We start from the raw sequence: 16902 nt of genomic DNA on the forward strand, positions 1-16902 counted from the left end.
CGTCTCGCCAACTGGCTGGAAGGGAAGAGCCCGTCAGGCGAGAAGAAGAGGAAGAAATCCGAGCGGTCTTCTAAGACCTTTGAGGACGCCCCGGCGACGCGGGTCCAACACAAGGCCAAGCACCGCGAGTCCGCTGGCACCGGGAGCGCCGAACGGTCGGGCTCTACGGGCGCCAGGCAGGGCGCACCCTCCCCGGCACCTTCAGCCACGAGCCAACGCTCTGGGTCGGGTAAGAGGAAGGGCGAGCACCCGGCGAAGCTCCTGGAGAGGCCCCGGTCGAGCTCGAAGGCCCCATCAGAGGGGGAGCGAGGCAGTGTCCCCCCCCTCAAGGATAAGGCGGTGAGCGCACCTAAGGTGGTGAAGGCCTTAATCCATCCGGCCAAGCCCTCTATCGATACTGTTGCGGCGGCCCTGGCTCAGCCTGTGGAGGCTACACCAGTGGTGGCGACCTCGGGGCTCAGAGTCTCCCTGCCACCTCGGAGGGAGTCCTCTTTTGTGCCCATCGATAGGACCCCCGTGAAACCCCCGGCGGGGAAGAAAAAGGGGGGGCAGGGCGTTGTCGTAGATTCGACCTCAACCTCAGAGGAAGAGTTGATTGAGGTCTTAAGCCACGGCCTTGGCGTGGAAGAAGACCGGCCCGTCGGGATGGATCCCGACGCAGGTGACGACATCGTTGAGGGTGCCGACGGGGCCCCTGATCGCCCGTCGGATTCCCCTCTGCCAGTGCCGCAAGACAACTCGGCGGCCATTTTGTTGGCTATACAGTCCTTATGTTCAGAGATAAGGACGAGACTACCGTTGCCGACGGAGGAACCTCTCCCGTCGGGGGATCCTGAACCAGGACCTTCTGGTGCTCCCCCGCCCAAGAAAAGAAGGATTCACCCTCCACCTCCTTTTCAGCCGTCGCGCTCCGTCCAGCCCTCCTCCCCGTCCACCCAAGGGGATGATACGGGGACTGACACGGCAGCGACGGGTACGGACGACGAGGTATACGACGAGGATCTACCGTCGTCACCTCCCACCAGGGCTTCCCCGCCCGACGAGATTGGATCGTTCCACTCCATGATCGCCAGGGCATCCGAGCTTTTCCAACTCTGCCCTGAGGAGAAGAAAAAGGAAGGATTCCTTTATCAACGGCGCGAGGCCAAGAGGAAGACGGTCCTCGCGGTGCCTCTACTGGATGACATTTGGGATGAGGGCCTCGCCCTCCTCAAGAACCCTTCCACGACGCCAGCTAGAGGAGACCGGTACGAAAAGAAGTACCGGGTCCCGGACGCGGCCCCCCTGTGCCTCCGGGCGCAGCCTACCCCGGACTCCGTCGTCTCCGCGGCAGCCAGGAAGAAAGCGGGGGGGGGGGGGTACGGCCTCCACATCGACTTCCCCACCGGACGGCGAGGGAAAGAAATTGGACGCTATGGGACGCAGGGTCATCTCGTCTGCAGCGACGACGATTAAAGCGGCCAACGCCTTGGCTATCGTGGCCCGCTACGACAGGGAGCTATGGTACAAACTGGCTCCCCTGCTGGACTTCCTACCGGACGACAAGAGGGCGGATGCCCTAGAGATCCTACAGGAAGGTGAGGTGGCGTCGGACCACGCCATCACTATTGCGACAGACATCGCCGACACTGGATTTCGCCAGTTGGGCAACGGCGTGTGCCTTAGGCGGCGTGGATGGCTCAAGGCTACGGACTTCCGTCAAGACGTACAGACCAGAGTCCTGGACATGCCGTTCGATGGGAGCAACCTGTTTGGGAAAACAGTGGACGATTCCCTTCAGGCCATTAAAGCGGACACTGAGACGGCCCGGGCCCTTGGGGTTCTACAGCAACGACGGACGCCCTTTCGGAGCAGCGGAGGCAAGGGCGCCTCCAAAGGTTCCGGCGGCGGTTTCTCTACCTACCGTCAAGCGGCCCACTCGTCGTCTCAAGAGGCCTACAGAGGACGAGGCAAGTCTGGAGGACCCTGCCGTCGTCGCCAAGGAGGTCAAGGCGGCAAAGCCTCGTCGAAACAGGATTGAACCGGCCGTGGGGTCGGGCCCCCACCGAAGCACCCCGGTGGGAGGCCGGCTGGCGAGCTTCGTCAGCATGTGGGAGTCCATCTCCACCGACCGTTGGGTGCTGGACGCCTTGGCCCGGGGCCACGCGCTCGAGTTTCAAAGAAGGTGCCCGCGCGTCCCCGCCCCCGTGGCCAGGAGAGAGCTTCACGTCCCTCAGCTTCTCCTGGAGGTAAAGGCGTTGCACCTGCGATGTCTGAACAAGTTCATCAAGGCGCAGAAGTTCCGGATGGTCACCCTCCAGCACGTCCTGGGCCAGCTGGAGGAAGGAGACTTCCTGTCGTCGTTGGATTTGGAAGATGCCTACTTCCATATTCCCATCCTAAAGGGGCACCAAAAATTCCTCAGGTTTGTGGTCCAAGGGCGTCACTACCAGTTCAAAGCCCTCCCCTTCGGACTACGGTCGGCACCCAGGGTATTTACCAAGTGCCTTGCACCGGTGGCGGCGCAGCTGCGCTGCGAGGGGATCCACGTCTACCCCTACCTGGACGACTGGCTCATCCGAGCCAAGACGAGGGAGCTCGCCGTGGACCACACGGCAAGGACCGTCCAACTTCTCACGGACCTGGGATTCTCCGTGAACTACGCCAAGTCCCACCTGGTACCCGCGCAAAACACACTGTTTCTGGGAACGAAGCTCGACACAGTGTCCCTTCTGGCCTCCCCGTCGGGGGAAAGGACCAGGTCCATCCTGGGCAAGGTACAGCGGATGTTGGTTTCCGACGCGGCCACGGTGAGGTCCATCAAGTCCCTCCTCGGAATGATGTCCTCTTGCATCTACCTCATTCCCATGTGCAGGCTCCGGATGCGCCCGTTGCAGGAGTTCCTGGACGCGCGCTGGATCCAAACGACAGGCGGCTTCAAGGAGAGGATCACACTCGACGAGAGTTTCCGCCGAGCGGTCCGGTGGTGGGGCACCCGCGCGCATATGACAGCGGGCATGGACTTCCAGACCCCAGACCACCAGGAGACAGTGACCACGGATGCCTCCCTGGAAGGGTGGGGAGCGCACACCGAAAATCTGCACGCGAGAGGCCTCTGGCTCCCGACGGAGAAGTCCCTCCATATCAACGTCCTGGAGCTCCGTGCAGTGTTCTGGGCCCTCAGGTCCTTCCTTCCGTCCCTCAAGGGCAAGGTGGTGAGGATCTTCACCGACAACACCACCACCATGTTTTACATCAGGAAACAGGGCGGAACCAGGTCCCCAGCACTGTCCAAGGAAGCGCAGGACCTGTGGCATTGGGCAGTCGCCCAAAGGATGTTTCTGGTGCCGTTTCATCTGGCAGGGATAAAAAACACCATCGCCGACTTACTCAGCAGGGAGCTGCGCTCGTGCCACGAGTGGGAACTACGGCAGGATCTAGTGGATCGCCTCTTCCGACGGTGGGGCACACCCCAGATCGACCTGTTCGCGACGGCGACGAACTCCAAGTGCCGGAGGTTCGCCAACAGGTTTCCCCAGGCGAGGAGCATGGCCGATGCTTTCTCGTTCCCCTCGGAGGGCCTGTTCCTCTACGCGTTCCCTCCTTTGCCACTGCTAATCCGGCTCGTCAACCAGCTCAAGAGGTCACGGTGCAGGATGATCCTCGTCGCACCTGCGTGGCCGAGGCAGATATGGTTCCCGGACCTTCTGGACTTGTCAGCGTCCCCGCCAATCAAGCTGCCGGTGGACGCGGATCTACTCTCCAGGGAAGGAGGCGCCATCCTCCACCACGACCCGAAATCGCTGAACTTGCAGGCCTGGCTCCTGCAGCGCTAGAGTTTGGAGGATACGACATACCGGCCGACTGCAGAGAGGTTCTTGCAAAGGCCAGGGCGTCCTCGACTCTTAAATGCTACGGACACAAATGGAAGAGGTTCTCTGTCTGGTGCCACGCACAGAAGATTAACCCTCTACGGATTACGGCTCCCCAGGTACTGCCGTACCTGCTGACACTGGCCAAAGGTGGACTGGCACACGCGTCCATCAACATTCATCTTGCTGCGATCTCCCGATACACCAGAACCACGGGCCGGACGTCCCTGTGGTCTCATCGTCTGGTGAAAGAGTTCATGGAGGGACTGTTCAGATCGTTCCCGCCGGTGAAGGCGCCGGCCCCGGCGTGGGAGCTCAACGTGGTGCTGACCAAGCTCATGGGACCTCCGTTCAAGCCTCTGCACTCGGCCCCGTTGAAGTTTCTGTCGTGGAAAACAGCGTTTCTTGTGGCCATCACCTCCGCACGACGGGTGGGAGAGATCCAGGCCCTTTCCTGCAAGGCCCCGTACTTGACTTTTCACAACACGAGGGTAGTGCTCAGGACGCACCCCTCCTTCATGCCCAAGGTACCGTCGGACTTCCATCTCAACGAACCCTTGGTGTTGCCTGTGTTCTTCCCGTCGCCTTCATCGCCAGCTGAGAGGACTTTGCACTCGCTGGATGTGGCTAGAGCGCTGAAGTTCTACGTGGACCGCACGAAGTGTTTTCGGAAGACGTCACAACTCTTTGTGAACTTTGGACCTGTCAATCAGGGGAAGGCTCTCTCGAAGGCTTCCATTTCCAGATGGCTCTCCGGCTGTATCATGTACTGTCATCGGTTGGCAAACCGACCGCTGCCTGGCCGTCAGAGCCCATTCCACCAGAGCGATCGCAGCTACCACGGCGTTCCTTTCTGGTGTGCCCCTGCTGGACATATGCAGGGCTGCTACGTGGAGGTCGACGCACACCTCCACGAAATTCTACTGCGTCGATCGGGATTCCAGGGAGGAGTCCAGGGTCGGCCAAGCAGTGCTGCGCAACCTGTTCGCCTGAGGTGAGCCTGGTGAGGAGGTAAAATGCTTAATGTTGAGTTTGATGTAATGCTTAATGTTGAGTCTTTGCCACCTCCCGTGGTTGTGCATGTGTGTACTGCTAGGTATTCTTTATTCATGAGCATGTGAATCCATGCCAGACCCCATGCTGGAGAAGGAACAAGTTACTTACCTGTAACTGTTGTTCTCCAGCATGGGTCTGGCATGGATTCACATGCGAACCCTCTCGCCTACCCCTCTGCGGCTCTTCACTTGGTCATACTGCCACTTCACGTGCTTCCAAATCTGAAGATGCCATGCCAGACCCATGCTGGAGAACAACAGTTACAGGTAAGTAACTTGTTCCATGGGAGACCTGAATATGGCATGGGACCCGAAACTAGATTGTAGCAAAGGGGTGTATGAGGGCCAACCTGCGCTGACAAAAGCTCTGAAATACAGGGTTGAACGGCTGAAACTGCATGACACCTGGAGAGTGATTTACGGCGAGGCAAAAGGGTATACATGCTATTCCCAAGTCCACAGGTCTTTTTCCAGGATAGATTACATTTGGACCTTGAAGGCACTAGTGGGGAGGATAGAGAAACTGGAACTGGGCACCATTCACCTATCAGGTAATGCACCCTTAACCCTGTCCCTCCATCTGGGTTTCCACAAGATTTGCCTCTGAGGGTGGGCATTTCCGGGGATCTGCTAAATGTCCATGTACTGAGATGCGATGTCGGTAGTAAAATCTCAGAGTACTTTCTGAACAACGAAACCCCAGAGGTAGTCCTCTGTGGGGACATAATTGCAATCAAAGCTTGTAGGGACAAGCAATTAATGCACACAGAAAGAGATCTGGAAGAGAAGCTGAAAGGATTTATGCATAGGATGGAAACAGACACGAGTACCGCCCTGCAGAAAGAATATAGAAGTCTGCAGCGTCAATTAGAGCTCTTTCACACGAGAAAAGGCATTATTGACCCTAACACAAAGAAATGATGTCAAAGCAAATAAAACAGTCTCCTTACGAGACAGTTGAGGAAAAGGACAGTGGACTGCATCATCCTAAAGATTCAAAATCAGCAGGGTAGGGAAGTGACCACGACAGAGGAGATTCTGGGCCATTTTGCATCCTTTTACACAAGACTTTATACCTCTGATTCTTCTAACCAGGAGGAGCAGTCCGTGTACTTATGGACAACCCCTGTAGCGGGCATCACAATGTAAGACAGAGAGAGGATAGAAGCCGAGATCACCACTGAGGAAGTGTCCCAAGCAATACAATCCCTACCCCTGGGCAAGGGCCCTGGCGGCTATTCCGCAATCTTTTATAAAGCATATAGTTCAACTTTGGTCCCCAAGTTGACTACACTGTTTTAACTCCTTTAGAGAGCAGGGATTAATTAGTCTGCCGATGGATGAGGCGAAACTGGTTCTTTTTCCCCAAGGCGAATAAGGATCCTACTTTATGTGAGTCTTACCGTCCCATTGCCCTTATCAAATTGGACGACGCTAAGCTTTATACTAACATTTTGGCAAAGAGGCTTGAAGGGATCCTCCCCACATAGTAGACTGATCCGTCCGGCTTAGTCACCAATAGACATACCTTCATAAATACTAAGCGAGTTTGCCACCTCATTGAAAAGGTACATAAGAAGCGCCTCCTGGCCATCCTGTTGACGATCGATGCAGAGAAGGCCTTCGATCGCATTGAGTGGACGTTTTTGTTCCAGACGATGGAACACATGGGGTTCGATCTGCACTATGTCCAAATGGTAAAAGCAAATGATGGTACTCCCAAGATGTGCATATCTATTAATGGCACCCTATACACATCAGGAGGGGCACGAAACAGGGGTGCCTGCTTCCGCCCCTATTATATGCAAGGGGTTCCATTCACGGGGGAAGACCACAGAGTCATGGCCTTTCACAGACGACATGACAGGAGTCAAAATCAATGCTTCCAAGTCTGAGATATTAAACCTCTCCCTGAATAACGCTCAGATAAGTTCAATTAAAGAGTCTACCCAATTCTGATGGGCATTAGGAAAGATCACCTACCTGGGCATTCAGCTTACGGACTCTCTATACTCCTTATTTTCTGCCAACTGTGAAGCGGTTAAACAACAATTAAACCTGTGGACACCGTTGACGCTATCCTGGCTGGGTAGGGTTAACTTAATAAAAAGGGTCATCCTTCCTTGGATACTATATCTCTTCCAGGCTCCCCTAGTCTGAGTACACCCGACATGTTTAAAAAAATTAAATAAAATGGCAATAGCCTTCATATGTCAAAACAAACACCCTAGATTGGCACTGAAAATATTGATGGCACCACGCCACACACAGTGGTCTCCCTTCCGAACCTTTACATCTACATCACGGCCCAGCTCCGGGTAATTAATGCTTTGTTGTCTGGTGACACAGAGAAACCCTGGTGTGGGATGAACAGGGCGTTGGTAGGCAAACCACGGGGGGAGGCTCTATGGTTGGAAAACTCAGATAGGCCGTCCAGTATGCGAATGAGCAAGATCATAGCATTGGTGGCTGATTTGTGGGATTCAATGGTAATGAAATGCGGGATCACCACATTCCCTTCTCCATTCATACTGATATTTCGAAACCCCCAATTTGACCCGGCCATTGAAAGGGAACATACTCCCAATGGATATGGGCAGGATTCTGTATATTGAGAGACCTGATTACAGGGACAGGCAATAAAGTCCTTCGATCAGTGCAAGGCAGACTTTGGAATAGGAGAGGGCGATAGGTTGGGTTACTTCCAAATTAGGCATTGGCTTTCCAATCCCGTCAACAGATAAGCGTCCTGCGGGATGTTTACCCCCCTGGAGAAATTCGTCACATAAAATACAGGGGACAGACACTTAATCACTTTGATTTATAAAATCTTCATGGACAATCCGCCACAGACCTGCTGGCCATATATGTCGTAATGGGAGCGAACCCTGGGTCATGCAATTTCCTTAGACAGATGGGAAAAACTGTGGTCGAATGTCATGAAACTCACTAGGGGCAATACAGGTGTGGGAGACTTGGCTGAAAATGGTACTGCAATGGCATTATACCTCAGGGAAACTACATAGATTTAATCCAGTAATTTCATTGCACTGTTGGCGGGTGGGGGGTCAGAAGGGGATTGGGCCCATATCTGGTGGCACTGTCTGAAAGTGGTACCATTTTAGGTGATGGTCAATGCTAGAATAAAGGAGATGTTTGGGCCACACATCCGAAGGGGAATGGAAGACTCCCTGCGGGCTACACCGACATCAATGTAAAACATAATTGGTTCTTTCCATAGCAGCATTGGTGGTTCTGGCCCAGAAGTGGAAACGGGCAACATCCCCGGGGAACAAGAGTGGTTTTAAAAATGTTTGCCATTTGTAGCCCTAGAGTGGATGACTTACACATTTCAAGGAAACTCTACTCGCTTTTAGGGGGACTGGGAGATGGTTTTGTTGTTTCTTCATAATGATTATAGAGAATCTATGGGCCCCGAGAGACACTGCATTTTGGTCATTAATTAATGATCCTGGCTTCCAACTCATGTTTGTCCTATCTCTCACTGGTTTCACGTGGGGGATGGGGCAGGGGGAAGATAATGGGGAATGTTTAATTGCAAATGGGAAATCAATAAACATACTTTAGAAATAAAATAACTCCAAAGTTAAACCTGCTTTACTATCATAATTACCCAAGATTAACAATTTGGCCCTTCACAGGAACAATTGCGCCAAACAAGAAATATCATGGATAGAGAGAATAACTTCCCTAAAAATGAACGCCTTTCAGAGACTTCTATATTTGTTCCTTAATTTTCCTTGTGGTATACCAACTAAGGTAATCTGCACCATCCAATAGAACATAAGTCATTTGGGGAGGGAAAAGGCAGAGGTTGATGAGAAACAGTTGCATGGGAGACTTGGGGGTTTCCCAATCTTTGCCACTATCTATTAGCAGCACAAGTTGCACACATGTTTTACTTGATTTATCCCAAACCAGGGATACAGGGTAGAGAGGTGGAACAGGCAACCATCCTTCCATTAGAAAAATGTACCATCTTCAGTAAAGTAGCCAGATCGACATGAGGTTAAATGCTTACATCAACTTGGATTGGTCTAAGTTACCAGGATAAACGGTAAAAGAAATGGGGAGTGGCCCCCACACTGGGTCCCTATTCTTCTACTACCAACGATGCAGCATGTTCACCTCGGCTTAGCGGCAAAACCTTTTATCCCTGGGTGTCCAGGGGCCTAAAAACATTCACAGATTTTTATAATCAAGGTTTAATTAAGGTACGTTGAGGAGACCAAGCAGAAATTCAGAATTGTTGAAGCATATAGGTTTAGATATATGCATATAAGGGACTGGGAAACAAACCGGATAGTTACAAAGCAGGAACCAGGCAAGCTATATTCCCCAAATTAAATCAGGTTTTTCACCCAATGTGCAAGCCACGCTTCTGGATATGGCGTTTGACAGCGAGCATCTGTTTGGGCCGAAAGCAGATGAATCGCTAGAAAAATGTTAAGTCTCGAAATTGGCTGCAAAGTCTCTAGGGCTAGCAGTGCAGGAGCCTGTCAGGCAGCCCTTCAGCTTTGCTACTAGAGGCAAGGCTACAGGTGGTACGTTCAGACACAGCTGCCTCAAGCCAAACAGGACCAAAGGCATTTCTTGTGTCCCGGACAAGGCAAAGTGGCTTCTAAGGGCCAGGAGACTTCAGCAGCGGTGGCGTCTGCTAAGCTGCTTTGAGTTCTCCCCACACGTTTCACCAGTAGGATGCAGTATATCCGAGCACTGGGACAGGTGGAAGGCGATCATCTCCACTTGGGCCTTGCAGCTGTCTGATGGAGATACGGTCTGTCTTTCCTAAAAAGGCCCCCAGACAGACTACCCTCCTTCCCCAGCAAAAGGAGCAGAAGTTCCAGGAAGAACTGAGGACCCTGCTATTAAAGGGTGCAGTGGAAGAGGTACCACCCGAGGAGAGAGGATAGGAACATAATTCTTGTTATTTTCTAGTACCTAAGAAAGGAGGAGGACTCAGTTCCCATCCTGGACCTCAGGGGACTTGAACAAGTTCCTGAGGAAGGACAAGTTCAGGATAGTGATGTTGAAGAAAATTCTCCAGGCTCTACTACTGCAGGACTGGTTGGTGTCGCTGGATCTTTACAACACTTATTTTCTCATGCCAATCCATCGAAGCACAGGCGGTTCCTGAGATTTGTCATCAGGGACACACTATCAGTTCAAAGTGCTCCCTTTTGGCTTAACGTCCGCACGCAGGATTTTCCCCAAGCTAATGGCAGTCGTGGTGGTGCACCTCCAGGAGATCTGGCGTTCACGTATTCCCTTACTTGTCTGACTGGTTGCTCCGAGGAAGGTCTCCAGAGCAGGTATCTATGCAGCTCAAAAAAACATGTTCCCTGCTTCACAGTTTGGGCTTCTTCCTGAACTTCAAGAAGTTCCATGCCACACAAACACAGATGATCCAATTCATAGGAGTAGTCATGGACACACAGGCAGGGAAGGCTTTTTCTCCCAAGGAGAGAGCCTCCAGTGTCCGACACATGGTCGGGCTTTTCCAGAACCACAACCGTTTACCAGCTTTCCCTTATTCCGCTTCTTAGGCCTCTTGCATGTTTCTGGTGCCAGAGACCAGGCTTAGGATGTTATTACTTCAGTGGCTTTTGAGGGAGCAGTGGTCCCAACAACATGAAGGACTTTCTCAAGGTGTCAGTCAGGGGCCAACAACCTCTCATGGTCGGCCAGCAGGGAGAGAATGATGGCGGGGTAACCCTTTCGGCCAGCATGGCCACAGTCTCAGGTGGTCACAGATGCGTCCCTGAAGGTCTGAGGTGCTCACTGCGGGCATCTACAAGGGAATGGCCTTTGGTCCCTATTGGAATACCAGTGGCTCATCAACAGGCTGGAGTTGCGAGCAATCAGGCTACCCCTGATGGCTTTCACTGCTTCCCTCAACATATCCGGCATCTGATGGACAACACAGTGGCCTTGCATTACCTCACCAAGCAAGGTGGTCTGTGGTCCTTGCTCTATGCAGGAAGGCCTTGCAACTGAGGTTCTGGTTACTGGCGAACAAGATCTTACATTTTTCAGCCCACTTGGCAGGAGCGGAGAACCGGCTGGCAGACACTCTGATCAGGCAGAGCATGGTCTCACACGAGTGGGAAGTGTACCCGGAAGTCCTGGAGGAGATGTGTGGGGTATCCCGACAGTAGATCTTTTTGACACAAGGGCCAACGCGAAGTGCAGACAGTTCTGCTTGTGGGAATTCCCTGTGAGGAGTGCACTAGGGTGCATGTTCCTGTTGAAATGGGTCTTAGACCTCTGTTATGCATTCCCACCGATACCAGTCACATCCTGTGGGTTCTCAGGTGGTTAAAGAGTTTCCAGGCCACCATGATCTTGATCGCCACGGAGTGGGCAAGAAGAACATGGTAATTGGATCTACTGGAAATTGCCATCTGCCCACCTCCCCAGCTTCCTCAGAGGTCACTCCTCTGTTACCAGTCGGAAGGTTGGGTGCTCCACCTGAAACCAGAGTCCCTCAACCTACATGCATGGCTCTTGAGAGAATGGGGTATGTTGACTGGGACCTCGCAGAAGAGGTACTTCTACTGGCTGCATGCAGACCTTTACTAGATTATTGTAATCGTGCAGCTGGAGTAAGTTTGAGGCATGGTGTAGGGAGCATGGGGTATACCCCATCTCATGCCACACCACGGTTATGTTGGAATTCCTACTATCTCTGGCCTCATCAGGCCTTCAAATAGGCATGGTCAAAGGTTTCTTGGCAGCTCAGTCCATGCTCAAGAAGGCTTCGGATCAGGGATGCTTCTTTACTATTGCGGTAATGACCCATTTCTGAAGGGCCTTGTGAATAGGTTTGTTCCTACACCCTTTGTGGGTCCGGATTGGGATCTTAATTGGTGCTGAGCTTGTTGATGGCGACTCCGTTCGAGCTGGGACATTTTTCTTCCACAACCTTAAGACAGCTTTTCTGGTGGCACTCATGTCAGAAAAGCTTCCCTTTCTGCATTTTTCACTTAAAGGCCGACCTAAATTCCTTCCATAGATGCTATCAACAGTTTTATGTCTCTCAAAGCATTGACCTGCCGGTTTTCCACCCTCTGCCTCTCCCTTCTAGGGATTAGTAAAGATTGCACGGGCTGGACCCGAAGATGGTGCCCAGCTGCTATGCGGCCACAACAGCAGACTTGAGATGTGACAACCACGTTTCTATGGCCTTTTCACAATCCAGGAAGGGCCTGGCAATGTCTAAGCAGACAATTTCCTGTTGGATAAATCTCAGGATTTGTAGAATGCTAGCAAAAGGCGGGAAAGGAATTGCCATCAGGCACCAGAGCGCATTCCACCAGAGGCGTGGTGACATCCTGTGCATTGCAAAGGGGTGTGCCAGTGAGAGAGACCTGTCAGGCAGCATCTTGGTCATCGCTCACAAAACACTGCTGTCTGGATGCCCAATTTTATAAGGGCAGTACGCAGAGCTTTTTCATTTGATTTTTTCATTCTGTTCTCCTCACGTTTTACTGTTTTGGAAGTTTATCAGAAGGTGAATTGTGGAAGAATTCAATCCAGCGAAGGTGAAATTACTTACCATTAATGTTCTTTCTATGACTTCTTCTCCCACAGATTCCTCATTGCCCTCTCATCCTGCCCGGCAATGAAAGTGGTCTGTTTCCATTTCTAGTATATTTTCACTGGTGGGACGACAGCTTAAAGTTGTGACGTTTGGGTGATGAGCACTTTCTGTGCTTTACCGATTGTGTGCTGTCAACCTGTTGCTCACAGTATGGTGGCTGTTCCTCACGTTTTGAGCTTTCTTTGGATTCTTCCTCCATAGCTCCTGAGCTCCAGCAGGGAGGGGGAGTTTTGGAGCTGATGTACGGGGGCATAGTGATAGAATCTATGTACCGTTAATGTCACATCTGGATTCGGGGAGTGACGTGGGCGAGTCAACCACCAGGAGGCGGATGCATGTCCGTCCAATGCCTCTACGTGCCCCACGCTGGAAATGACATTGGAGCCAGTATAAGTAGCGATGACAAGCCCCATGACCTCAGTTTTTTTTCTGTGAACTCTGTTTGCCTATTGGGGACATGCTCATCAAGCTTTTCTAGTGATTCGCCATCCTGACTCTGTCGAAGGCCTAGGGGTTAAAGCCATGCGCGGACTGCAGTAGACAGATGTCTGCTTGTACTGTCTGGGCGAAGACCATGACACCCAGTACTGCGTGTTGTCAGTTGATACACCCAAAAGCCCTTAGGGAGCGGGCGGTGAAATTATTCACCTTCATCCACAAGGCGAAGCTTCCACGGTCTCGGTTGCAGGGCACGGTTTGTCGTTTTTGAAGATCGAGCTGCTCCGCGCATGGAGAGGGAGAAGAAGAATACACACCATAAGAGGTTGCGCTCTCTGAGTGAGTCCTCTCACCGGCACTTATCTTCCTCCTCGAAGAAAAAGAGCCACCGCTCTAAGGGTTCTCCGGAGCAGTCGGCGCTGGTTCCCTTTCCGACTACTCCACAAAGGGAGGAATGAGAACGTTTTTGCCTGAAGGATGCTGACATCTTCACCCAGGCACCAGCAACTCTGGCACCACTAGCTTTTGCTACAGTGCAGATGGGTCCCACTGCATCTTCAGTGACCAGCAGTGTTCCCTCAGGAGACCACTCCTGCACACCTATGGGCTCAGGCTTGGTACAAGCAGAGAGCGAGATCTCTGCGCCTGCAGGCTCTGCCATTGGTACCGGCTGCAACATATTCTTTGTCATCAGTGCCGTGGACTCCACAGCTCTGCAGGAGTATGTCCCTGTTCCCAGAGACACTTTTATGTTGAAAATGTATGACATTTACGAAGAAGGCACAATGGCCCTAGGGAAGAGAGCGACTTCCCATAGGAGTTCTACGTGAGTGGCGACTTGCTGGACCTGGCAGCTGACCTGCAAAGAACCCCCCAAGTGGATCTGTTTGCGTCCAGTGTCAACAGGAAGTGCTACCGGTTCCGCTCAAGGGAATTTCCTCACAGAGGAGCTCTAGGGGATGCGTTCGTAGTGGACTGGGAATTTCCGCTTCTGTACGCGTTTCCTCCAATCCCTGTCATTCCTCATGTTTTCGTGAGGCTGAGGAAGCTTCAGAAACCCATGATTCTGATTGCCCCGGATTGGGCCAAAGGACGTGGTACCCGGAACTTCTGGAAATGTCCATCTATCTTCCAATTCGTCTTCAACAAAGTGAGGATCTCCTCTCTGACGGCCCGGCAGAATAGAAAAGGTGCCAGTGAGCACGAAGAGGTAAAGAAAGTGCAGGTGTACACAGGAAATCTACATGCGTGGCTCTTGAGAGGTTGATGCATGAAGGTTGGCACCGGAAGAATGAGGTTTTAGAGGTGCAAACCTTCTACCAGGTCTATCTATGCCTGCATATGGAGAAGATGTGAACCATGGTGTAAAGACAGGGGCGTCGTCCCTTTGTCGTGCCCCACCTTGGTGGTCATGGAATATTTGTTATCGCTGGCCAGGATGGTTTACACATAGGCACGTTAAAGGGTTATCTAGCTGCCTTATTGTTCATGGGACCACCTGAGCCAGGTTACTTTTCTTCTTCATCCCAATTGCAGCCCAGTTTTTGGACGGCCTTGAAAATGTTTTCTCCAGCTTCGGACATCAACTTGGTTCTCTGCTTCCTAATGGCAGCTCCCTTTTAGCCTGTGCATTCGATATCCATCAGACTAGATGCGTGAATGAACTGCAGGCACTGGTGTATGACACAGTTTCTTACATTTTTTAAGGCAGAGGTTTCTTTGAAGGTCCGACCCAAGTTCCTCCCAAAAGTAATGTTGAAATTTCATATTTCCCAGTATGGAGCTACCTTTTCTCTTTCCACAACCTCACCCATACAAGAAAGAGGAGAGACTCCATAGACTAGACCCCCAAAAGGGTGTTACGTTTCTATCTGGCTAGGCCAGCCTCTTAAATTCAGGAATTCAGGAATACCAGCTGTTCATTGCAATCTTACATTCTATGTTTGGTCAAGCAGTGACTAAGCAGATGTTTCATTGGATCATTCTGTGCATTTCAGAATGTTCTGAGGGCAGAAGTTCCACTGTGTCTCTCTGGTAACGCTACCACGGGGGTGTAGCTGCCTCATTTGTCGTGCATAGGGGTGTACTGGTTAGGTCGCTACATGTGCCTCATTGTAATCCCTCTCTAAGCACTATAGCCTGGTTTTGGACCAGCAAAGGTGCCCCCTTCGGTAGGGCTGAGTTACGTTTTTTAGTGTAAAGCTTCCAGCCTGCCTCCTATTGCTACTGCTTCGGGAGTCTATCAAGATGAAGAATCTGTGGGAGAATCCATTGAAGGAGAAATTACTTTCCCTGCAATGGAAGCTTCTTTAGCTTTCTCTAATCTTCTTGTGGGTGAGTGGTAGTGGAGGTGTAGGTACTTTTTGATGCCAGTAGTTTTGCCTGTCTTTTGATTTTTCTGTGTATAGGAATGGATTCCCTTGGCTGATGAGCACTGGGTGAAAAAAGGTGGGCCACTGAGTTATGGGGGCATAGTGTACACTATATATATGATCGCCAACGTCATACCCAGAGTGGAGGAATGGCACAGTCCTGGCATGATGAGGGTCGAGGAGTGAGGGAGTCGTGGGATGACTGAGTCAAGGAGATGACAAGTCACACTATGCCCCCTATCAACATTTTCTGAGCAGCTGAGGCTATGATCTATCAAGATGAGATGAGGAATCTGTGGGGAAAGAATCCATACAAAGAAAATTACCAGTAAGTAATTTCTCCTTCAGCAGGTCCTGATAGAGTTCCACCTTGCTAAACTGAAATTTTATTTGACCATGATGCGAGTGAATTCTGTCTGGGACAGAAGACCCCAGATGGAAGGGTTGCACGTGAAGGAACGTGAAAGCTTATAAATCTACATTGTTGTATATATTTAGTTTCTTATTTCCCGCTCTTCTTTCTAACCCCACGGTTTTTGAAACCTAATACTAAATTAGTCTTAAAATATCCAAGAGGGTGTCGATTATCCACCAGGGCTTTGTGACAATACCCATGGCGAAAGAGTAACGTATGCATTCCACCCATTCCTTGCCATTCAAAGGTCATGTTGAAGTTCAGGATAGGTAGGAACCTTTCCATGATCCTTGCAGCTCTGCCTTAGCCAGCAAGGTTCTGATTTCCATTATTTGTTCAGCTCTAACTCTGCCATGGAGGGCAGATCTCCTTAGCCAACATGATTTGTTGGGGTTTCATTCATTCACTTCCTCTCTAAGCTGGGCAACCCTGGTAGTTGAGAAGCTAAAGCTGAATCACTTGACACTCAAGGCAATTTTAAGATTATTTAGGCAGCCAGAAAGCCCTCAACCCTGTGAAATGTTTGTTTCTTTCATTGGACACTCAAATGCTGCTTTTTCTCAATAACTACATAGTCACAATATGTTTTATCGTTTTTAATAATAATAATAAGACTAAGATTAAGACTTGCTCTTCTCGGGTAACAGTTAAGAGACACTTTTAGGGTCTGCTAATTTGTTCCCTCGGTTGAGGACCCCTTACCATTTGTGGCATCTGAATATTGTCCTTTCAGTGTTAGCCTTATAATCATTGGAGCCCATGTGGAGAACTGACTTATAATTAGTCTTTTAAAATACTTTGAATTTACCCTTGCTTCATTCTAAATGTGTTATCTGATTTTTATCTCCATGAGAGAATTCACCTCAATGTTTTTCCCTGATTGGTCATCTGGTGAAGAACCTTGATGTTGTCTCTGTCTTAAATCTTTATTTCACATTGGATAAGTTGCTGGCCTTGGTGCTTCCCCCCACCCTTGGCAAACAGGCTTCTATCCTTCTTAGCTAGATAGGTTGTATTGTGCATGCTAAATCGTTAGGTGGTTCAGGCACATTTGCCCAGACCCCCAAAAGGGCTTCACACCCATGCTGTAAGAGAAATAGCTGCACATGTAACATTTAAAGAAACTTTCTCTGTCATCTACAGGGCA

The 16902-nt window shown here is 51.0% G+C and overlaps 1 protein-coding gene across 2 annotated transcripts in view; it reads left to right on the top strand.

Moving 5' to 3' along the window:
- Positions 1-16902, top strand: part of LRCH2 (leucine rich repeats and calponin homology domain containing 2) — a 2196342-nt gene that overhangs the window by 1933387 nt on the left and 246053 nt on the right. The window lies entirely within an intron of this gene.

The sequence above is a fragment of the Ambystoma mexicanum genome, chromosome 5p, assembly GCF_040938575.1.
Source record: "Ambystoma mexicanum isolate Mex_15411 chromosome 5p, UKY_AmexF1_1, whole genome shotgun sequence".
In the NCBI taxonomy this organism is placed as follows: Eukaryota; Metazoa; Chordata; class Amphibia; order Caudata; family Ambystomatidae; genus Ambystoma; species Ambystoma mexicanum.